The following is a 21112-nucleotide window of genomic DNA, read 5'->3' as shown; positions in this document are numbered from 1 at the left end:
ACTTCATGTTCATGTAATGATGCCCCCATCATAGGCTCTCCCTGTCGCCTAGAGAGCCAAGGACCTGTCTGACAGGGTCACTTTCCCACTTGCTCTAGGTGAGTGAGAGAAATAGAAGCCCGCAGAAGTAAAATCCCTTCTGTTCTCACCGCCTATTCTCAAGCCTAGGGTATCGAAAGGGTCTCCTTGTCTGAACATACTATGATGGAGAAGTGTCCTCGGGGCTAATAAAAGTGTGCTCTTCTCTTGGTCTGTGATTCCCATTCCATCCTGCACTCGGCTATGCCCATTCTTGGAATATAATCAGTGCCCCCCGCCCCCAGCCAAGCAGGCATGTTCTAGACCCTGCCTTCTATAAGGACTAGAACAAAAAGCAAAATAACATAACAAACACCAGCCTTGTGCCTTCCACTGTCCCCATCATTCCTCTCTTCTTGTCCATACCCAACTTGCCGAGAGTTGTCTACACACACTATCGCTCCTCGTTGTTTTTCATACTTAGTACATTTATATTTTGCCAATTTAATGACATATAATTCACACATTACACAGTCCAATAGTTCAAATGTATTAAGAAAAATTGGGCGGTCATCACCACAATAGAGTTTAAATTTTTTTCTTCTTCCTTGGGCTCATTATAATTAGATCCTCTTTCTCCCACCTCCCTTATCATTACTCCAAGAAACTGCTCATCCAGTCACTATCTCTGTGGACTCACTTACCCTGGACTTCCTATGGAGAAAAGCACACATGAAACACCAATGACCACAGCAAAACAAATCTCAGAAATACCTCGATTGAAAAGATCATAGGACATATTAAAAGGTAGAGCAAGTTTAGAATAGACCCAAGTGGAGAACAAATGATTAGGTGCTAAATGTTTGTACATCAGCCCACTTTCCAATGCACTGTGTCTGATCACAAAGCTCTCCACAGCCCGGGTCCATTATTAGAGGCAATTCACTGCAGGCTCAGCACACATGGCGACCCTGCAAATGAATGTTGGGCTCCCACTGTCATCCACAGTCTTCCACAAACTGCATGTTTAGAATTAAACTCTAATCTTGTTCCCTCCTCCTGTCTTAGATTTTATTATTTACAATCTTTGGATCACAGGGTGGTGTGCCTCTGCTGTGTGGACTTACCTTGGCTGTCACCTCACTTTGATAGCAGCAGTTTTAGCAAACCCTTAAGACACTATGTTTCTGATATCCAGACAACATCTGGTTTCTTCACCACATTTTGCTATAGCCGCCACATCTTCAGTGATCTCTTCATGAAGGCAGGTATCAAATAGGGCCATGTAATTAGAACTAATTGTTCTTCTATTAGGATTACAATTAATTGCAAGCTCAAAATAGATTCATGTATCTATGATTGATATGTGCCCTAGTCCACATTAGAGACATCATTTTTGTGGAGAACATTATAAATCAACCCCAGAGCATATGGCAATTCTTTTGATACTATCCTACTTTGGCCAGTGATTATTGAATTTCAAATACTGTGTAGAAAGGGAACATGTATAAGACAGCTTTTAAGACAAAAATACATGGATTGTTGACCTATACAGATCAAAACTAAAATTTGAAAGACGGTTTTAAATACCCATACAGTAAGATATTTGTACATCAGAATATTTTTAATGACCGAAAAGTTATAAGCTAATACATTACTCCCAAACTTGTAGCTTCAATCCAAATAATTCATCTGAGCATAAAACTGTTCACTTCAACTGGATATTTAATATTTTCTCTCTGACATTTCGAACTTTGATTTAATACACATATCACTCTATATTTCGATCACATCAAGGTCAAGTAGAATTGTACAATTGCTACTACAATTAGTTTCCAACTCTTCGTTTTTATATGGACTCCTTGACATCCCTTTTACCTCGCCACCGCCACTGTACCCCTCTCCCCCTGAACCCCTTATTCTACTTGCTATTCCTATAGGTTCATCAATCCTGTGTTTCATATATCAAAAAACGGAAAAGCATGTAACACAACTTTAAGAGGGTGGCCTCCCTTCACAAGACACCTCTGAGGAAATCCCCACTATGGATGGACAAAACCACACAAACCAAAAAGGCAGGAAATTTTGGAAACCAGATCAGGTCCTGCCTGCATCACAGGGGGCTCTACTGGCAACGTTTTAACTGTTCAGGTCAGACTTAGGCCTGTGATCTTCTCTACTCCCCTCTCCCAAGCACTCGGTGTTAAGCGACCACTTTCCTCCCATCCCTCAATTTTAGATGGGGGGATTTCTCTGGAGGCTCATTTCCTGTGTCGTCCCACAAAGGACTCTTGGGCTCCCACGGTCGTCCATCGCCTTCTGCACCCCGGATTCTCACAATGGAGGCCCTGAGACTGAGCCCTCCTTTAACTTCAGATTCTATGGATTTCAATCCTTCGGTGACTGTTGAGGGTGTGCTTCTTCCATGTGGACTTAGTTGACATCACTCTTAGATGGCTGCTTGTTTGGAGACAAGCCTTTAGGACCCCAGATGCTCTCTTATCTTATAGCCAGGCACCATCTAGTTTCTTCACCACATTTTGCTATGGCACCTGTCTCTTCTGTATTCCCTTTCTGAGGGCAAGTATCGAGTAGGTCCTTGATGTAAGAACTAATTATTCTTAAGTTGGAGCTAGGATTCAGTGTGAGCCAAAAACCCATTCCTGGATCTATGCATTGTTTTTGCTTTGTTTTGTTGGGTTTGTTTGGATTTTTTTTGCTGTAATTTTGGAGTCAATACCTATCTTTCCATTCCATAGTTCAATCACATCAAACAGAAGCACAATTGCTTCCATAATCAGTCTCCAAACATACTTTTCCTTCTTGGACTCCTTTGTTAGACGGGGTTCTCTAGAGAAACAAAACCAGAACACTAATAATTTTTTAGCTAGATCGATAGATAACATAAAAAATAAACAGTTAATTAATATATAAAGCAATACAAATGGCTCAGTACAGCTCACTCCCGTGAAACAGCTGTGAGACACTGGCAGTCCTTCGAGTCTTGAGGGCCACAGGGTAGTTCTCTGTAGAGCAATTCAAGCTTTCCGGGCACAGGCAGAAAACAACAAGGCAGGTCACCAATAGTCAGCCAGATGTCAGGGTCCAACACTCCCCAACTCAAGAGATGTAAGTTCCAATAGTGTGGCAAAGCAGGTCTTGAAGGAATCTCAAATTACAGTGACACAGTCCATGGGTTAGGTGTCCCACAGGTAGTGTAGCTTGCAAATTGAGGCACAGAACAAGCAAGGCAGCCACACACTGGTCCGATGATCAAAGAGCAAGAGACCAGAAAGGTGAGGCTCACTAAGCCATCTAGCTCTCTGCCCTTCAATTAATCCCACATGTGTTCATTGGCCATGTTGGCACAATAAACATTAACTATCTCAACTCCTTTACATCATCTCCCTTTTATCTCCTCCACACCGCTATATCCCCATGAAGCCCTTGTCATATTTGCTTTCCCTATAGGCTCAATGTCCCTGAGTTTCATTTACCAAAAACAGAAAAACAAATAACACAACTTCAAGAGGGTAACCCCCACTGGCAACACGCCTCTGAGATACACCCTAATATGAACAAGCATAGACAAAATAACACAAAATGTCTGTCACTGGATGGCCGGAATAATACATATCTTACTACAGAATATTGAGTGTTGGTGTAGCAAGACATTGTTTCTCCCACCAACCAACAGTCCAGCACTCTTGCTACACCTGTCTTCTGCTTCCTCGGACACCATGTATCTTCTGACTCATGTCCTCAGGTTCCAAGTGTGTCTGAGACCGAGTCCAGTTCACCCAGCAGGGTTCCCACTTTGGGTCTCGCTGAGGCAGTCTCTGGAGCATGCTGGGCACCCTGAAGATCCAGGGTTCATTGTCCCGGCATTCCACTGCACACAGCATGGGTTCCCGGGGTACCCCCAGATGCCCTAGGTCAGTGTTGCCCACCTGCTACATGCCACTAAAGACATTCCCCGCCTAATGTCCCCCAAAGCACCCTAAGTCACTCCTCCCCACACCTGGACATCAGCTCTCCCTCCCCTCCCCTCAAAAGATATGCACCTATGCTTCCCCACACATGACCATTCCCTCTCCCCTCTCCTTCGCTGCCCCTGCCATCAGTAAGCCTCATCCTCTGACAGGGCCACCTCCCTCTCCAGGGGACCTCAGATCCACATGGCCACCACTCAGCAGACAGCATCCCTTCTCTCCCAGTCCATTTGATCCCAGCTGTCGTGAGTTGCCTTTCAGCCACGTGGCCCACACTATACTTACCTGGAGCGGGTCATGTGTGGTTCATCGTCTCTCATCTGGCTCTTTACCAGGCTGTCTGGTCCCCAGAAAGAAGACTGGCTGCCCCACAAGCTTTTGCTTCTGCCCTTTCTGCTGCTTGTGCCTACCGCAGCGGACTCAGGCAGCATTTGTCCTTTGGGGCTAGACTAACTTCACTCAGCATTATGTCTTCCAGATCCCTTCACGAGTTGAAGTGTTTCGTGGTTTCATAGCTGTGTTTTAGGGATGCATAGTCTTCCATTGTGTGTATGTACCAGAGTTTTTTAATCCGGTCTTCTATTGATGGGAATTTAGCTTCTTGCTATTGTGAATGGTGCTGTGGTGATCATGGGGGAGAAAACATCTGACCATGATCTGTGTCTCATTTCTTGGGGGAGGATGTCCAGTAATGGTATTGCTGGATCGTGTTTATGGTTTCACCATGTTGCCTTCCACAGTGGCTGTACATTATGTACAAGTCCACCAGCAAGGGATAAGAGTTCCTGTCTCACCACACCCTCTCCAACATTTGTTATTCTTAGCTTTTGTTTCTTTTTTTTAACTGGGCTACACTTAATGGGCTTTAGATGGTATTTCATGGTTATCTGACTTTCGTTATGGCTAGTACCTAGGAACATTTCCTCATGTGTTTATTAACCATTCAGACGTCATCCTTTGTGAGTGGTTTATTCAGGTCCTTTGCCCACCTTCTCAGAGGGATACTTTTGTTTGTTTTTTCTTGTTGTAAACTTGTAAAAATTATGTAGATGTTAGTAATTAGTCTTTTGGCTGTTGTGACATTTCAAACTTGACAACTTCACATTTTACTATTTTAATCTTGCCTTCCCTGGCCTGCCTCCTTTTTGTAGATGTGTTTAGTGTTAACACCACCAACTTAATGGCTCAAACCAGAAATCTCTCTGAGCCCAGCAACCACTTAAATTTAGCTGGTCTCGACTAAGGGCGATACAGGGGACAGCACCGGAGACACAGTGTGGGAATTGCACCTGACCTGATCCCACCACACCGAGGCAAATCACTGGGGGAGTGCAGCGGAACAGCAAGGGAATGGAGTGGCAAGGTCCCCAGGGAATGCTGAAAGTGGACTTTGGGGCCAGGGCGTGATGCCCCAACAGACTGGACTGGGAAACGTTCCTAAGGGCTAGCAAACAATCCCTGAACTAACTACAAGCTTTTCTCTTGTGAACTGTTTTGTTCTGTTCTTTTTCAGTGGTTTGTTTTGGTTGTTTTGTTGTCTGGTTGTATACTGTTGCTTTGTTTTCCTCTGTCTAGTTTTCGTGCATGTTAGTGACTCCACAGGTCTGTCTGAATAGGACAGGCTGGATGAACTATCTGGATGAAAAACAACGGGACCGACAGTTCCGGGGGGACTTGGGGTGGGGGGGTAGGGGGGGTAAGGAAGTGGTGTTAACAAACCCAGGGACAAGGGAAAAACATGGGACCCCAAATGGTAGAGAAGGGGGAGTGGCAGGCCTGGTGGGAAATGATCAAGGGTAAGGTTGCTTAGAGAAGAGGTATACTCTAGCCCAGGTGGCGATGAAGCATGGTAGTAGGGCAGGAGGAAGGTCAAGGGAGATGGAGGAAAGAGCTAGGAGTCAAAGGGCATTCATGGAGGTCTAGACAAAGACATGTACATGCAAATATATATAGGAGGATGGGGAAATAGATCTATGTGTCTATATTTATAGGTCAAGTATTAAGGTGGCGGAAGGACCTTGGGCCTCTACTCAAACACTCCCTCAATGCATGAATACCTTCTTTTATTAAATTGGAACTCTATGATGCTCACTCTCCCAACACAACGGCTGGAGCCAAAGTGGGTGAACAAGTAAATGTGGTGAAGAAAGTGGATGGTGCCCGGCTATCAAAAGAGATAGTGACTGGGGTCTTAAAGGCTTGAAGATAAACAAGCGGCCATCTAGCTCAGAAGCAACAAAGTCCACATGGAAGAACACACTAGCCTGTGTGATCACGTGGTCCCAAAGGGATCAGTTACCAGGCATCAAAGAATAAAAAATCATATCATTGATTGCACACCTCCATGATAGGATCGCTGAAGACAAATTGGTGCATAAGCAAATGTGGTGAAGAAAGCTGATGGTGCCCGGCTATCAAAAGAGATAGTGTCTGGGGTCTTAAAGGCTTGAAGGTGAACAAGCGGCCATCTAGCTCAGAAGCAAATAAGCCCACATGGAAGAAGCACACCGGCCAGTGCAATCACGAGGTGCCCAAGGGACCAGGTATAAGGCATCATGCAAAAAAAAAAAAGATATGTGTATGTATGTATGTGTATATATGTGTATATGTATATATATATATATCATATTAAATGAAGGGGGAAGTGCAGAGTGGAGACCCAAGGCCCAAGTGTCGGCCAATGGAGATCCCCTCATAGAGGGGTTTAGGAGAGGAGATGGGTTAATTCGGGTGTGAGGTAGTATCGATGAAGAACACAGCTTTCCCCCAGATCCTGGATGCTTCCTCCCCCCAACTACCATGATCCGAATTCTACCTTGCAGGGCTGGATAGGACAGAGACTGTACACTGGTACATATGAGGGTTGGAGGTACAGGGAATCCAGGGTGGATGATACCTTCAGGACCAAGGGTGTGAGGGACGATGCTGGGAGAGTGGAGGGTGAGTGGGTTGGAAAGGGGGAACTGATTACAAGGATCCACATGTGACCTCTTCCCTGGGAGAGGGACAGCAGAGAAGGGGGGAAGGGAGACTCCAGATAGGGCAAGATATGACAAAATAACGAGGTATAAATTACCAAGGGCACATGAGGGAGGGGGGAATGGCGAGGGAGGGGACAAAAAAAGAGGACCTGATGCAAGGGGCTTAAGTGGAGAGCAAATGCCTTGAGAATGATTGGGGCAGGGAATGTATGGATGTGCTTTATACAATTGATGTATGTATATGTATGGATTGTGGTAAGAGTTGTTTGAGTCCCTAATAAAATGTAAAAGAAGAAAAGAGAAAAAAATGATTAGGGCAAAGACTGTACAGATGTGCTTTATACAATTGATGTATGTATATGTATGAACTGTGAACAGAATTGTATCAGCCCCAATAAATTGTTAAAATAAATAAATAAATAAATAAATAAATAACTAAATAAAAATTTAGCTGGTCTCTTCATCTCTGCTGCTGGCACTGTAGCGCAAGCCATCATCCTCACCTGGATTACTGGAATAGGCTCCTTCTTACTCTTCTCACCTACTCCATTCCTGCTCCCTCGTTCCCATCCATGATCTATCCTCCACCCTTCAAGAAGTATCTTCTTAAAAGAAAAGTAAAGCTTGTTATTGGTTTACTGGCCTCCTCCTTTCTGTATATCTGCCTGCCTATCTTTATCTCTTTGTCCATCCTTCATGGGAAGCTTTTCTCATTAAATGTGGAGTCTCCAGTACCCAGATCAACATTAGCACCAAGCAGAAGGAATATAAATATTGGTTAATTAAACCAATCAGTGCATGCTGTGACCATGAGAAGCCAGACACAGAGGATTATGAAGTTAATAATGGAGTCAGAAACAAAAGCACACCGGTAAAGGCAACTGAAATAACAGCGATGAAGTGATAGACATGATGAGATAAAGGGATGTTTTAGAATGAAAAACTATTTAGCATAATGCAGAGCCTAGGCGTGAACATTCCAAACCAAACCAAAATCACTGCCATCGAGTTGGTCCCAACCCTATCAGACGGGGTAGAATTGTTCCTGTGGGTTTATGAGAACTCTGTTTGCATGAGTAGAAAGTACATATCTCTTCCATGGAGTGGGTGTTAGATTGGAACTGCTGACCTTGTGGTTAGCAGCCTAAGATGTAAACCATTAAGCCAAATTTGTTGGTGCTATCTGAAACCGAGTAGCTGAGTGGTGATTCTGGAAAGATCATAGGCCCTCCAGTGCTCCCACTGGTTCTTTAGAGTTTAGCTGTGTGTTACTCTGGGTACACTAGAGAAACTAATCCATGGGCACACATATGTGTATAAGAAAGAGATTTATATACAAGAGCAACTGAAAATTGAGAAAACATCCCAACCCAGTCTAAATCATGTCCATAAGTCCGATATTAGCCCATATATCTGATATCAATCTATAAAGTCCTCTTCGGACTCACGAAACACATGCAATGATGCCAAATGCAGAAGATCGCAGGCCAGTGGGTAGACAGTCTTTGGATCCAGTGTCATTGGAAACATCTCAGTGCTGGCAGGGGTCGCTCTGTGGCTTCTCTGGCTTCAGAGGTCTGCTTGCATCCATGTGGCTTGTCTTCTGCATTGTCTCCTAGGGAATAGCAGAGAGTGTATCTTCCGCCTCGAAGGAGGAAGTACCAGATTTCCCAGAATTCTCAGGAGAAAGCCATGTCCACCCAAAAGTCTCATTGGCTATCTTGATTGACAGCCTAGACGACGCCCCCTACACTCTTAATCCTTAAATTGACACCAGATTAGGTGACTGCCACAAGCCGTGTGATTATGATTCCTCTTCCTTATTCCTGTGTGCAAACCTAGAGCAGACCCGTATCTTATAAGTTAACCCAGAAGGGGCTCTATGCTTACAAGTGGGATAAAGCACGAGTGGAAGGGTGTGGGGAGAATGCTGTTTTGTGCGCAGCTCTCGCCTCAGCACATAGTAGGAGTCTGAAAACTATCAGTTGACATGAATTCAACTGACCAGAATGCTCCAAGGAATGGTTAATTCTTGATGTGTGTGTGTGTGTGTGTGTGTGTGTGTGTGTGTGTGTGTGGTTTTCTTCTTCTCCATAAAAGAAAAGCAGATATACATTCTGATGAAGTTTATTTTGCAAGCCCACATGGAAGAAGCCCACCAGCCTGTGTGATCATGAGGTGCCCGATGGGATCAGAGATCAGGGATCAAAGACCCAGAACAAAATATCATGTCAATGTGAATGGGGACGTGGAGAGGGGAGTGCAGAGTGGAAACCCAAAGTCAATCTGTAGGCAATTGGACATCCCTTACAGAAAGTTTGTGGGGGAAGACAGCCCAGTCAGGGTGCAGTGTAGCACCAATGAGATGCACAGCTTTCCTCTGGTTCTTTAATGCTTCCTCTACCACCACCACCCACCACTATCATGACCCTAATTTTACCTTACAAATCTGGCTAGACCAGAGCATGTACATAGGTACAGATATGAGCTGGAAACACAGGGAATGCAGGACAGATAAACTCCTCAGGACCAATATTGAGAGTAGCTATACCGGGAGGGTAAGGGGAAGGTGATGTGACAAAGGAGGAACCAATCAAAATAACCTATCTATAACCCCCTCCAAGGGGGATGGACAACAGAAAAGTGGGTAAAGGTGAACATCATCGGTAAGTGCAAGACATGAAAAAGTAATGATAATTTATAAATTTTCAAAGGTTCATGAGGGAGGGAAGGAGGGGGGAGGGAAGGGGAAAATGAGGAGCTGCTACCAAGGGCTCAACGAGTAAGAAAATATTTTGAAAATGATAATGGCAACAAATGTACAAATATGCTTGACACAGTGGATGGATGTATGGAATATGATAAGAGTTGTACGAGCCCCCAATAAAATGATTTATTATAAATTAAAAGAAAAGAAAGTCTTTGCAGCAGTGTGGATAAATGTGAAGTCAGTGTATGGATAGAGAACCCAAACTCTAGGGAAGTCCTAATGGGTACTCCCTGTGGAAGGCTATGCCATCATCTGTGGGGGTCACTTCTGACATGTGACCCACACAGATGATGGCATTCCACACGAGGGAAGGGAGGCTTTTGAGCAGTAACCAGGAATGCCCATGAAACACTGGAGAAGCTGACCTACTTACCAAAAAGGCCTGACACCATCCCTGTGCCGTCCCCTTGTCTTATAAAGGAAGACACTGAAGTGCCTAAAAGTAAACCAAGCAATGCCAGCCCAACCAAGGCAAACTTGACAGTGTGGACCTCTCACTCCCACCCACCCCCTCTTCATTCAACCCTATAACCTGTGGAATTGCAACCGTATAACTGAGCACATTATGACCAGGGTGATGAAGCAGGGCCATCCGAGTCAGAATGCCATTCACGCACCTATAACTTCATTGCAAAGCTTTGAACAAGTCATTTAGTCCTGCTCACCCTCTTTCCTCATCTGCAAAGTAGGAATCATTAGGCCAGCCTTGGGGTCTGTTTCAAAGGGTCAGAGAGAATGTTAAATGAGCCCCTGCTGTATTTAAACGTCCATTGTATACTGTTGGTCTCCTTTCCCCAACTTGGTCTCAGGGTAATCTGCTGGTCAGTTTCCTAAGTTCTTGGGTTAACTATTTAGTTTAGTTATTTCCTTCTTCCTTACTTGGTAATCGAGATAGTTTATTGTGCCAACCTGGCCGATAAACACAGGTGGGGTTAATTGATGGGCGAAGGAATAAATGGCTCAGTGAGCCTCACCTTTAGAGTTCTCGGGTCTCTTGCTTTGTGATGGTCAGACCAGGGTGCAGCTGCCTTAGCCAATTCCCTGCTTCAGCTGGCAAGGCTCAATTCCTGCAAGACATCCCTGAAGAGAAGCCATATGCGCCTACCCCGATGCAGCCTTGGGTGCTGGAGCAGCCGTGTGGAGAACCCTGCCAGTGCTGAGATGCTTACACGTTCACTGATTCAGCTTTCTTCCTGCAGTCGGCTTCGTTACATCTGTTTTGTGAGATGGAGGAGGGCTTTGTGTATTGGTGTTGGACATATGTGCTAATGGGTTAATAGACTTGTGGGCTTGGGCAGCACTGGGTTGGGAAGTTTCTTGAGGTGCACTTAACCTTTATATAAACCTCTCTCTAATACATGTGTTTCTGTGGATTTTTTTTCTCTAAAGTACCCAGACGAACACAGTAATGAAAGTATTTAAGCCTCCAATTGCGGGGGTTGGGGAGCAAGGGGAGAATCAAGGCTTATAAATCCCTTGTCATTATTGTCATGTGTCATTATTTGTTCACTCCTAGCAGCCTCAAGTGACAGAGTAAGATGGCCCTGCAGAGACTTTTCGGTTGCGGTTTTTATGGAAAAGAAGCCCTGGAGCGTGTCGTGGTTAAGCATTGGGCTGCTAGTCCCAGTCGGTGGTTTGAAAGCACCAGCAGCCCTGCATGGGAAAGATGGGGTTTTCTACTCCCATAGCGAATTCCAGTCTGGGACCCACAAGGGCAGTCCTACGGGTCCCAACAGGTCACTGAGCCGTCACCATCGCCACGTCTTTCCCTCGGAGCTGATGGGCATGTTGAAACCACATAATTGCTGTTTGGCAGCCAATAAACCGCCATGTGTGTTGATGTATATATTAAAGATAAAAAGAGACAGGTGAAATTAAATTAATAGTACAGATGTCCAAGAAAAATTGAGATAATATGTATGATGCACCTGAAAGTCTTATGCATTTGGAGAGAATAAAATAAAAAAAATACTTTTATTGGGGGCTCTTAGATCTCTTATCACAATCCATACATTCATCCAGTGCGTCAAGCACATTTGCACATATGCTGCCACCATCATTTTCAAAGCATTCTCTTCCCACTTGAGCCCCTGAAATGAGCTACCCATTTCTTCCCTCTCCCTCCCCTACCCATCCTCCCTCACAAACTCTTGATAAGTTATAAATTATTATTTTCGTATCCTACATCATCTTCCGTCGCCCTTCACCCACTTTTCCATTGTTCGCACCCCTGGGAGGGGGTATAGGTTGATCCTGGGGATCGAGTTCCCCTTCCTGTCCCCACCCTCCCCTAATCCTCCTGGTATCTCTACTGGCATTGTTGGTCCTGGGGGTGGGGAATGGTTATCTATCCTGGATTGCCTGTGTTTCTCGGTCTCTTATCTGTAGCAGTGTGCATGTTCTGGTCTAATCCGATTTGTAAGGTAAAACTGAGGTCATGATAGTGGGGCGAAGGAAGCACCAAGGAACTAGAGGAAAGTTGTATGTTTCATTGCTGCTATACTGCACCCTGACTGGGTCATCTCTTCCTTGTGACCCCTCTGTGAGGGGCTGTGCAATTGTCTACAGATGGACATTGGGTGTCCATTCCATGCCCCCCCACCCCATTCACATTGGGTATGATTTTGTTCTGAGTCTTAGATGCCTGATCCTTGATCCCATTGACACCTCATGATCACACAGGCTGGTGTGCTTCTTCCATGTGGTCTTCGCGGATTCTCAGCTAGATGGCTGATTGTTTATCTTTAAGCCTTTAAGACCTCAGACACTATATCTTTTGGTAGCCGGACACCATAAGCTTTCTTCACCACATTTTTTGTTGTTTTTTACATTTTATTAGGGGCTCATACAACTCTTACCACAATCCATACATATACATACATCAATTATATAAAGCACATCTGTACATTCTTTGCCCTAATCATTTTCAGAGCATTTGCTCTCCACTTAAGCCCTTTGCATCAGGTCCTCTTTTATTTTTCCCCTCCCTCCCCGCTCCCTGCTCCCTCATGAGCCCTTGATAATTTCTAGATTATTATTTTGTCATATCCTGCCCTATCCGGAGTCTCCCTCCCCGCCCCCTTCCCTGCCGTCCATCTCCCAGGGAGGAGGTCACATGTGGATCCTTGTAATCAGTTCCCCCTTTCCAACCCACTCACCCTCCACTCTCCCAGCATCGCCCCTCACACCCCTGGTCCTGAAGGTATCATCCACCCTGGATTCCCTGTCTTCACCACATTTGCTTATGCACCCATTTTGTCTTCAGCAATCATGTCGGGAAGTATTTCGCATTCATTTTCTTACACCAAGTCTTTGAGATTCTGTATGTATTTCACTTTTAGAATCTATCTCAGCTTAAGCTGGGCATACTTGTAGCACTCAGCACACTGTGGCATGCCAGAGAGCTCGGGCAATAGCGTTTGGGTGTTGAAGAATGTACACAATATAATTAGACCTGACCTACGGTAACATTTAGGTAAAACATCACCATTGCTTTTCAAAAGGCTTATTCAGTTTGTAGGGTTCAATTCACTTCTGGGGAAAACATCTTACAATTTCAAATGATAACTTTACCTCGTGGCCTTTGTGTTCGCTTCAACAAAGATCCAAGACCTTTGTCCCCCTGTAACATGTGATCTGTCCTCTGGTTTTTTTGTATGTGGGTGTATTCTGAAGATTTCATGTTATTTTAATAACAATGCTTATGTACAATATAGGGCCCAGAAGCCTAAAAATCACTTTCTTAGCTCATATTCCCTTACTCTTCACAGCCACCTTGGAAACAGGGCAGGAGAGAGATTGTCGTCCATGGTGATTCTGAGCACTGGGCAGTGCAAGATGCTCAAGAACTCTCTTCACAGGTGTCAATGAGTTCAGTATTCATCGTTTCAGAGCCAAACCAACTCGTCAAATGGAAGCAGCAACAATGAAGAGAGACGTGCATATTGGGAGGAACAGAATGACCCATGGAAGGTGTGCTTTTCTCCATTTAGTTATAGGTGTACAGAGTCTGGTCTTTTATTGATTCAAAAAGCACTTACTAACCACCTTGTGCATGGCAGGAGCTGTGCTGGACAGGAAGACCACAAATCACAATGATACATGATCCCACTGTACATTTCTTTTCTTAAACGAGTTCTCATATTACATTATGTACGTGGTTAGGTGCACCTGAGTCTATTCTGATTCATGACTTACAGCAACCGTCTGTCCAATGGAGGAAGCCCTGCCCTGCCCTGTGCCATCCTCACACTATCCTGCTTGAGCCCATCCTGCAGCCACAATCTCAATCCACCTGGTCAAAGTTCTACCTCATTTTCACCAAGGGACTTTCCACTTTACCAAGCATGCTGTCATTCTCCAGGGACGGGTCTCTCCTAAGAACATGTCCAAAGAACATGGAACTTCTTGTTTCTTTTTTTTTTTTTTCTTTTTTAGGGGAGAGCGCGAACGCAGTCCCCCGCTACCACAAATTTTGCAGTCGAGTTTCCCGCATTTGGGGAAATCGCAGGGGTCAGCACACCCCAAGTGCAATGGGTGAGCCTCGCCCTGGGAAAACCACCTTCATGATCATGGTGTCTCCCCTGCCAGGTAAGTATGGAACTTCTTGTTTCTAAGGAACATTCTAGCTGCACTTCTTCCAAAACAGATGTGTTTGTTCTTTTGGCCATCCACAGTATCAAAATTCTTTGACAATACCATAATTTAAATGCATAGATTCTTCAGCTTTCATCTTCATTGTTCAGTTTTCACATGCATCAGAGGTGATTGAGAATACCAAGGCTTGGAGCAGACCCATTCTGGTCCTCAAAGTGACATCCTTCCTCCTCAGCACTTTAAGGAGATCTTGTGCAGCAGATTTGCCCAATAAAAGAAGTTCTTTGGGTTCTGTTTCAAAGATACTTTGATAAGCTTTGATTGTGGGTCCAAACAAAACAAGATTCTTTACAATGTAAAGTATTTCTCTGTTTCCTGTAATGTTGTCTGTTGGTCTAGTTGTGGAGACTTTAGGTTCCTTTAGATTGAGTTGTGATCCAGAGTGTAGGCTTGTGTTTGATTTCTATTAGTAAGGGCTTCAAGTCCTCCTCACTTTCAGCATCAAGGTTGTGCCACCTGCATATTAAAGGTTCTTAATAAGCCTTCATCCACAGGGAGACGTCAGACAGTGTAAGATATGACAAAATAACAATTTATAAGTTATCAAGGGTTCCTGAGGGAGGGGGGAGTGGGGAGGCAGGGGGAAAATGAGGAGCTGATGCCAGGCACTTAAGTGGAGAGCAAATGTTTTGAAAATGATGAATGTACAACTGTGCTTTACACAATTGATGTATGTATGTACTGTGATGAGTTGTATGAGTCCATAATAAAATTATTTTTTAAAATAAGCCTTCATCCAATCCTGATGCAAGTTCTTTATATAGAGCAGTTTAGAGGGTTATTTGTTCAGTATACAATTTGAATATATATGGTAAAAGGATACAACCTTGGTGAAGATCTTTCCTCATGTTAAACCATGAAGTATATCCTTGTTTTGTTCAAATGACTGCCTCTTGATGTATGTACAGGTTTTTCTGAGCACAATGAAGCATTCTGGAGTTCCCATTCTTCTCTGTGGGAGACCAGTCTCCACAACCAATAGGGTCCTAAGGAGTGCTTGTGTCACTGAATGGGAATATGAAAGAGACAAAAGACAAGGCATGCAAGTGTTCACCTCTTCCATGCAATCTGGATCCAGAGAGTGGGCGAATGTGTTCTCTAGCAGGCTTATCTAAACTCGGGGCCTGCAAGCTGCATCATACCAATACGTAACAGGAAGGAGATGTGCTAGAGCAGTGGTTCTCAACCTTCCTAAACACCGCAACCTTTTCATAGTTTCACTCTCCCAACCATACAATTATTTTCATTGCTACGAAACTGTCATTTTGCTACTGTGATGAATCGGGCGACCTGTATGAGAGGATCGTTTGACACACACACACCCCGCCCCCCAAAAGGTTGAGAACTGCTGCTCTAGAGGCATACATGTAACAGGAAAGGGAAGTACTAGGCCCATCCATGTGACAGAAAGGCACATACATAACAAGGTGGGTGGGTTCTAGAGTTAAGATGATGGCTTAACCTTGGCCATTTCTAAGTTCTCCAGGGGAATAATCTCTGATCCTTATCAGAAGGGAGTAAGCCATGCTTGGGGGGAGGGGCGGACAATAGGGTCTGATTGGTCTCTATGGCAGACCCTTAGGCAGACAACCTTCTGTCTAGTGAGCGAAAATGAGCTTGTCAGAAGTATCTAAAGAGTGGCATTATTATTGGGACATTGTGCAGAAGAACATTTGGTTAGGAGAATGTGACTGGAGTTCATCTCCAACTCATGAATGTGAAGGCCTTCCTCCACCAGAGTCTGACTCCCAGACTCTTAATGGCGATCATAGAGAATTTGTCCACATACACTCTCTTCCAGGTTCTCACCTCCCTACACTTCTCAATGTGGCCTGTCATCTGTTATGATCCACACAGTCGAATGCCTTTGCCTATGAGGCGATCGTCAACTTTCCATAGCCAATAAAGCACAGAGAGACACGTTTCTGCTATTTTCTGCTTTCAGCCAACATCTGTCTGACATCAGCAATGATGTTTCTTATGTCACGGACTCTTCTGACTCACTTGAATTTCTGGCAGCTCCTCGTCAATGTACTGAGCAAGCATTGTTGAGTTATCTGTAGCAAATATTTTCCTTGCGTGTCATATATATTTTATAATTATATATTTTATAATTTCTGGGTCACCTTTCTTTGGAATATGTGCAGAAATGGATCTCTTCCAGTTAGTTGGCCAGGTCCCATGTTCCAAATGTCTTGGCATGACAAGTATGTGCTTCCAGTGCCTCATCAGCATGTTGAGACATTTCAGCTGGCATCCCACCAAATCATAGAGCCCTATCTTTTGATGATACTTCAACTTAGACTTCTTCCTTCAATACCAGAAGTTCTTAATTACATGCTACCCCTTGCAGTGGTTGAACATTGATGGATTCTTTTTGACACAGTAACTCGGTATATTTCTTCATCTTCTTCTATAGCTGCTTTCTGCATGGTTCAGTATTTTGCCCATGGAATCCTTCAGTATTTCAACTTGAGGCTTGAACTTTTTTCCTTCAATTCTTTCAGCTTGAGATATACTGAGTGTGCTCTTCCTTTCTGGTTTTCTAACTCCAAGTCTTGCGCATTTCATTATAATTCCACTTTGTCTTCTCAAGCTGCCCTTTGAAATTGACAGAGCCTTGGATTTTGCCACTCTTCTAGTTGACTCGAAGGATGAATCTGTGCCTTTCTTCGAACAAATAGAGACACTGAGGCCCAAAAGGGCCAGAACAAAGGCAACCCAAAGCTCATGTCTTCTTCAGATGATCAGTCCAGATTGAGTGGGGACGAAGCAGTGGAGCCAAATGACCTCTCACAGGCCTCTGGTCTCCATGACTTCATAAATGGAAAACCACAGACACTTTTCCCAGTGAAAACGGAATTGATTTTTCTGTGTGATCAATCAGCACACACTTCATTTCAATCCAGAATTTTCTCAGGAACAGTAAGAGTCACTCGATGATTTGTTTTTCTGTGTCCTCTTGGAAGTCCCAAGTCAGGCTGAGCCAAGAGAACTACCTCGCTCACCCTCAACGATCAGTGCTTTGTAATGTGGCCACCTGGACACACAGTTACAGCCCAAAGCAACCATGAATATATTTTTCTTCTCCAAAGCAGACTAAGTCACGCCCTGCCTCTACCACCACCAATAATCACATGCCTAGTTTTCCGAACCCACCCTGGACATATTGAAACAGAAAACAATGTGCTTAATGGAGTCAAGTGTGATTTTACTAGCTGAATAGCGATCCTAGGACCATGGAGAATATGATGACTTTCATTCTCGTACATTGTTATTGCTCCTAATCATAAGAAGCAGTCTCTTAATGAAGGGGCTCTGGTGATACTGCGGACTAGGCATTGGCCTTTTAACTGCAAGGTCGGTGGCTAAAACACATCAGTTGCTCCAAGGGAAGTGAATCCGGCTGTCTGCTCCAGGAGAGAGTTACGGTCTCCGTAGCCCAATATAGGTCTCTATGAGCTGGAGAACCTCTTGGGTTTGGTTTGGTTTGGGTATCTTCATTTTTGTCATGGCTAAATTAGTTCACTCTGAGTAAGGGCTGAGCAATGGTATTTTTGTCAAGTTTCCCAATGTGCAGCCTCAGGGTGGAACCACCTATAATGCATTGAGATGTTTTTCCCCAAACTTGTCTGTCACGTGAAAGAAGGAATGAAAGAAAAATCAGTTAGAGTGCTTGATGAACATACCGAATTCCAGGCCCCTTCCTGGATCAGCACATCTTGCATGGGTCCCTCCAATCTGTCCCCTTAATAAACAATTAAAGATCATCTTTGATGTGTGGGAAAGTTTGGGATCTGGCAAGTTTGAGAGCCACTGAACGACATACTACTTTTAATAACACCCCAGAAAGACATTTGCTCATCTGCAATTTAGAAAATTCCATACACGACAGAAGAAAACCCAGTCTGAGACCAACGCATGCAGGGAAGCCCCTATCCTGGCCTACAGTCCTGCATCTTTTGCAAAGGCCTCCCTTTCCCATCGGACGTTAAGTCGTACTGCAGTCCTAGCCTCCAGGGCCTGCGAATGTGACAAAATAAGACCGTGTGTAAAGACAGAGGCAGCAACTGGAGTGATGAACAAGTCAAAGGACATTAAAGGCCCCTTGCTGTCATCAGTAGCCAGAGGGAGCAGTGGAGCAGATTCTTCCTCGGAGTTCTCAGGATAGAGGAGCATGGCTGATATTCTGATTTAGGACTCATAGGCCCCAGAATTATGAGACAGAGTTCTCTTCTTGTAGGGGATCCTATCTGTAGTACTTTGTTATGACAACCCTAAGCAATGAATATGCTTCCCAAACCTCTCCTCATTCCCCTACCCAGTGTGGGCCCCTTCATTCAAGCCTCTTAAGCCCCATGTTCTTCTGGGTGAATTCCATTCTCAGAATCCTGGGTCATCCTTGTTCACATTGATTTCTCCCTCCTTTGTGCTCCTACCCCCTGTGAAGCACTAACGGTGACACTTACCTGTGCTCATGCTGACTCACCTAAAGCGTCCACACAGGATGTGTTCCTCCCTAGACTGTACACTGTTCGGGGGTTGAGTGAAGACCACAGTAGGCCGTGAAGACGGCTACGGAAGGGAACGGTGCAAGAAGAGGGAATGCCATGGACTCACACTTCATGGTGAAACTATAAGCTCCCCAAACTTCCTGCCTCCCCATTTTGCCCCAATGCTTAACCCAATGTCTGGCGCATGGCGAGTGTTCAATCAATACCCATTGAATATATGAATAAAGAAATGTACTTTCAGTTAAAAATCTCTGAACACATACTCAAAGCTTGGCTTACCATTTCAAACGTGAACCTTGCTAGAACTGGTGATTTGGATCTGTTACCTCGATGGATCTCACACTTGTTGATCCAGAACCTCCTTACCCTATTAAAAATATCGAGGATCATAAAGAGCTATTTCTGTGTCTGGTACCTATCAATATTTGCTGTAGTCCTAATATAGTTTCAAATTTTATGTTATAAATTTACATTTTAAATTTAATTGTAAATTATGTATTATCTATTTTAAAATAACACTAATAAGCTCATGACATGTTAATGGGCTACCACAGATAAGTTGTCTTTGTGTAAACAACATTTTTCAAAAATAATAATTTAGTGAGAAGAATGGCATTGTTTTACATTTCTGCAAAACTTTAATGTGTGGCTTAATAGAAATCAGCTGAATTCTCAGATCTGCTGCAGCATTTAAGCTAATGTGCTATTACAAGCCCTTTAGCCCCCGGAAAACTTTGCCCCAGTGAGAGAAAGAGAGTGCAGTCACCGTCTCCCAGACAGTATGAAAACCTTGGCTTTACAGACTCCCTGAAAGGGTCTCAGGAACCCCGAAGTATCCTCATTGCGAAAACCAATGCTTCCTTTGTTTCCTGGTGTAATTTCTAGACACTGTGGAGAAAATGAATCAGAAGATCTAGTCCTCTCCTCTGAAGGAGATTCAAGAATTCATCCTGCCTGGAGAAATCATGATCTATTGGGATGTCTCTGCAGAGAAATTTGAATGCACAACATCCATACATGACTCCAATATCACATATGTTAAACTTTACAAATTCCTTATCTTCATGAAGCAATTTTCCTAGCAACAGCAGAAAGCCTTAGACTCCATCACGCTCCTTCTTGCAGCTTTGTGTGTGCCGCCCAGAGCAACGGGTGTCCGAGCAAGACTTAGATGGTGGACAGGTCCAGTTTATATGCTTATAGCTATGACTGCTGCCTGTGGTCATGGACTTGAGCCCAACTCAAAGAGAAATAGCCACATTTCTCCCTATCTAATTCTTCGCTTTTTTAGCCATCCTGTCATTGAAGCTTAAGGTAGTTTAAAAGGTCACTTATATTGGATGACTTCAAATTGACTACACATCCCTTTGGTGTGAAGTAGAAGTATAAAGTGAGGCAGTCAAGGGTGAAAGGTGAAAGTTCAGAAATCAAACTGCCTGCTTCAAAAGTATGGTCCCTTCACTGACTATGTGAGTTGTACTGAATTAATTAAACTCTGTGCTTCTGTTTGCTATCTGTAGGAGGAAAATTGTAGCTATCTCCTAGAAGTGTTATAGTGAAATAAATTAATACCTATAGAAAGAAGTCAATCTGGCATATAGCATATTTGCCTCACCCAAAGCAAGTTTTCAGTAACCTGCTGGCTCTTCTCTATTTATTTTTTTAAGTTTCTTCAAAGGAACCCGGGAGTGTAGAGGTTAACTACTGATGGCATTCCCCATCCTTTAACATGACTCTGATTTGTTTTTAGCAGTCCTTTTACAGATGAGCTCACTTAAGGTAGCCTGGCTGCAAAAGGATCAATTCCTGGAGGGGTCATGACTAAATTGCCTGCTAACAAAACAAAATCCATGCTACAAACTGTGAAAAGTATCATTTCCTCCCCAAAGCATTTGCGCACATGGTGGTAATCGGCTTTGCTCCATTCACTGCCATGGAGTCGCTTTGATGCCTGGTAGTGCAGAGGGCTACGAATTGGGCTGCTAACCACAAGGTCAGCAGGATGAACGCTCCAGCTGCTTCTCCAGGAGCATGATGAGACTTTCCACTAGTCCCAGGTAGATTCTAGTCTCAGAGACCCACGGGCTGTTCTACTCTGTCCTATAGGGCCATCGTGGGTTGACCTTGCTCTAGCAACTGCTAAATGGCCATTAAACTTGAGTCGACTCTTAGGTTAATTTT

The 21112-nt window shown here is 44.1% G+C and overlaps 1 non-coding gene across 1 annotated transcript; it reads right to left on the bottom strand.

Annotated features, from left to right (window-relative positions):
• Window positions 1–14195: 14195 nt before the first annotated feature.
• Window positions 14196–14359, bottom strand: LOC142460455 (U1 spliceosomal RNA). Its single transcript, XR_012786656.1, has one exon. It is a non-coding gene; the product is annotated as a U1 spliceosomal RNA (small nuclear RNA).
• Between the last annotated feature and the right edge of the window lie 6753 nt (window positions 14360–21112).

The sequence above is a fragment of the Tenrec ecaudatus genome, chromosome 10 (assembly GCF_050624435.1).
Source record: "Tenrec ecaudatus isolate mTenEca1 chromosome 10, mTenEca1.hap1, whole genome shotgun sequence".
Taxonomy (NCBI): Eukaryota; Metazoa; Chordata; class Mammalia; order Afrosoricida; family Tenrecidae; genus Tenrec; species Tenrec ecaudatus.
Note: the sequence above shows the minus strand (reverse complement) of the source record. Positions and strands in the feature narration are given on the sequence as shown.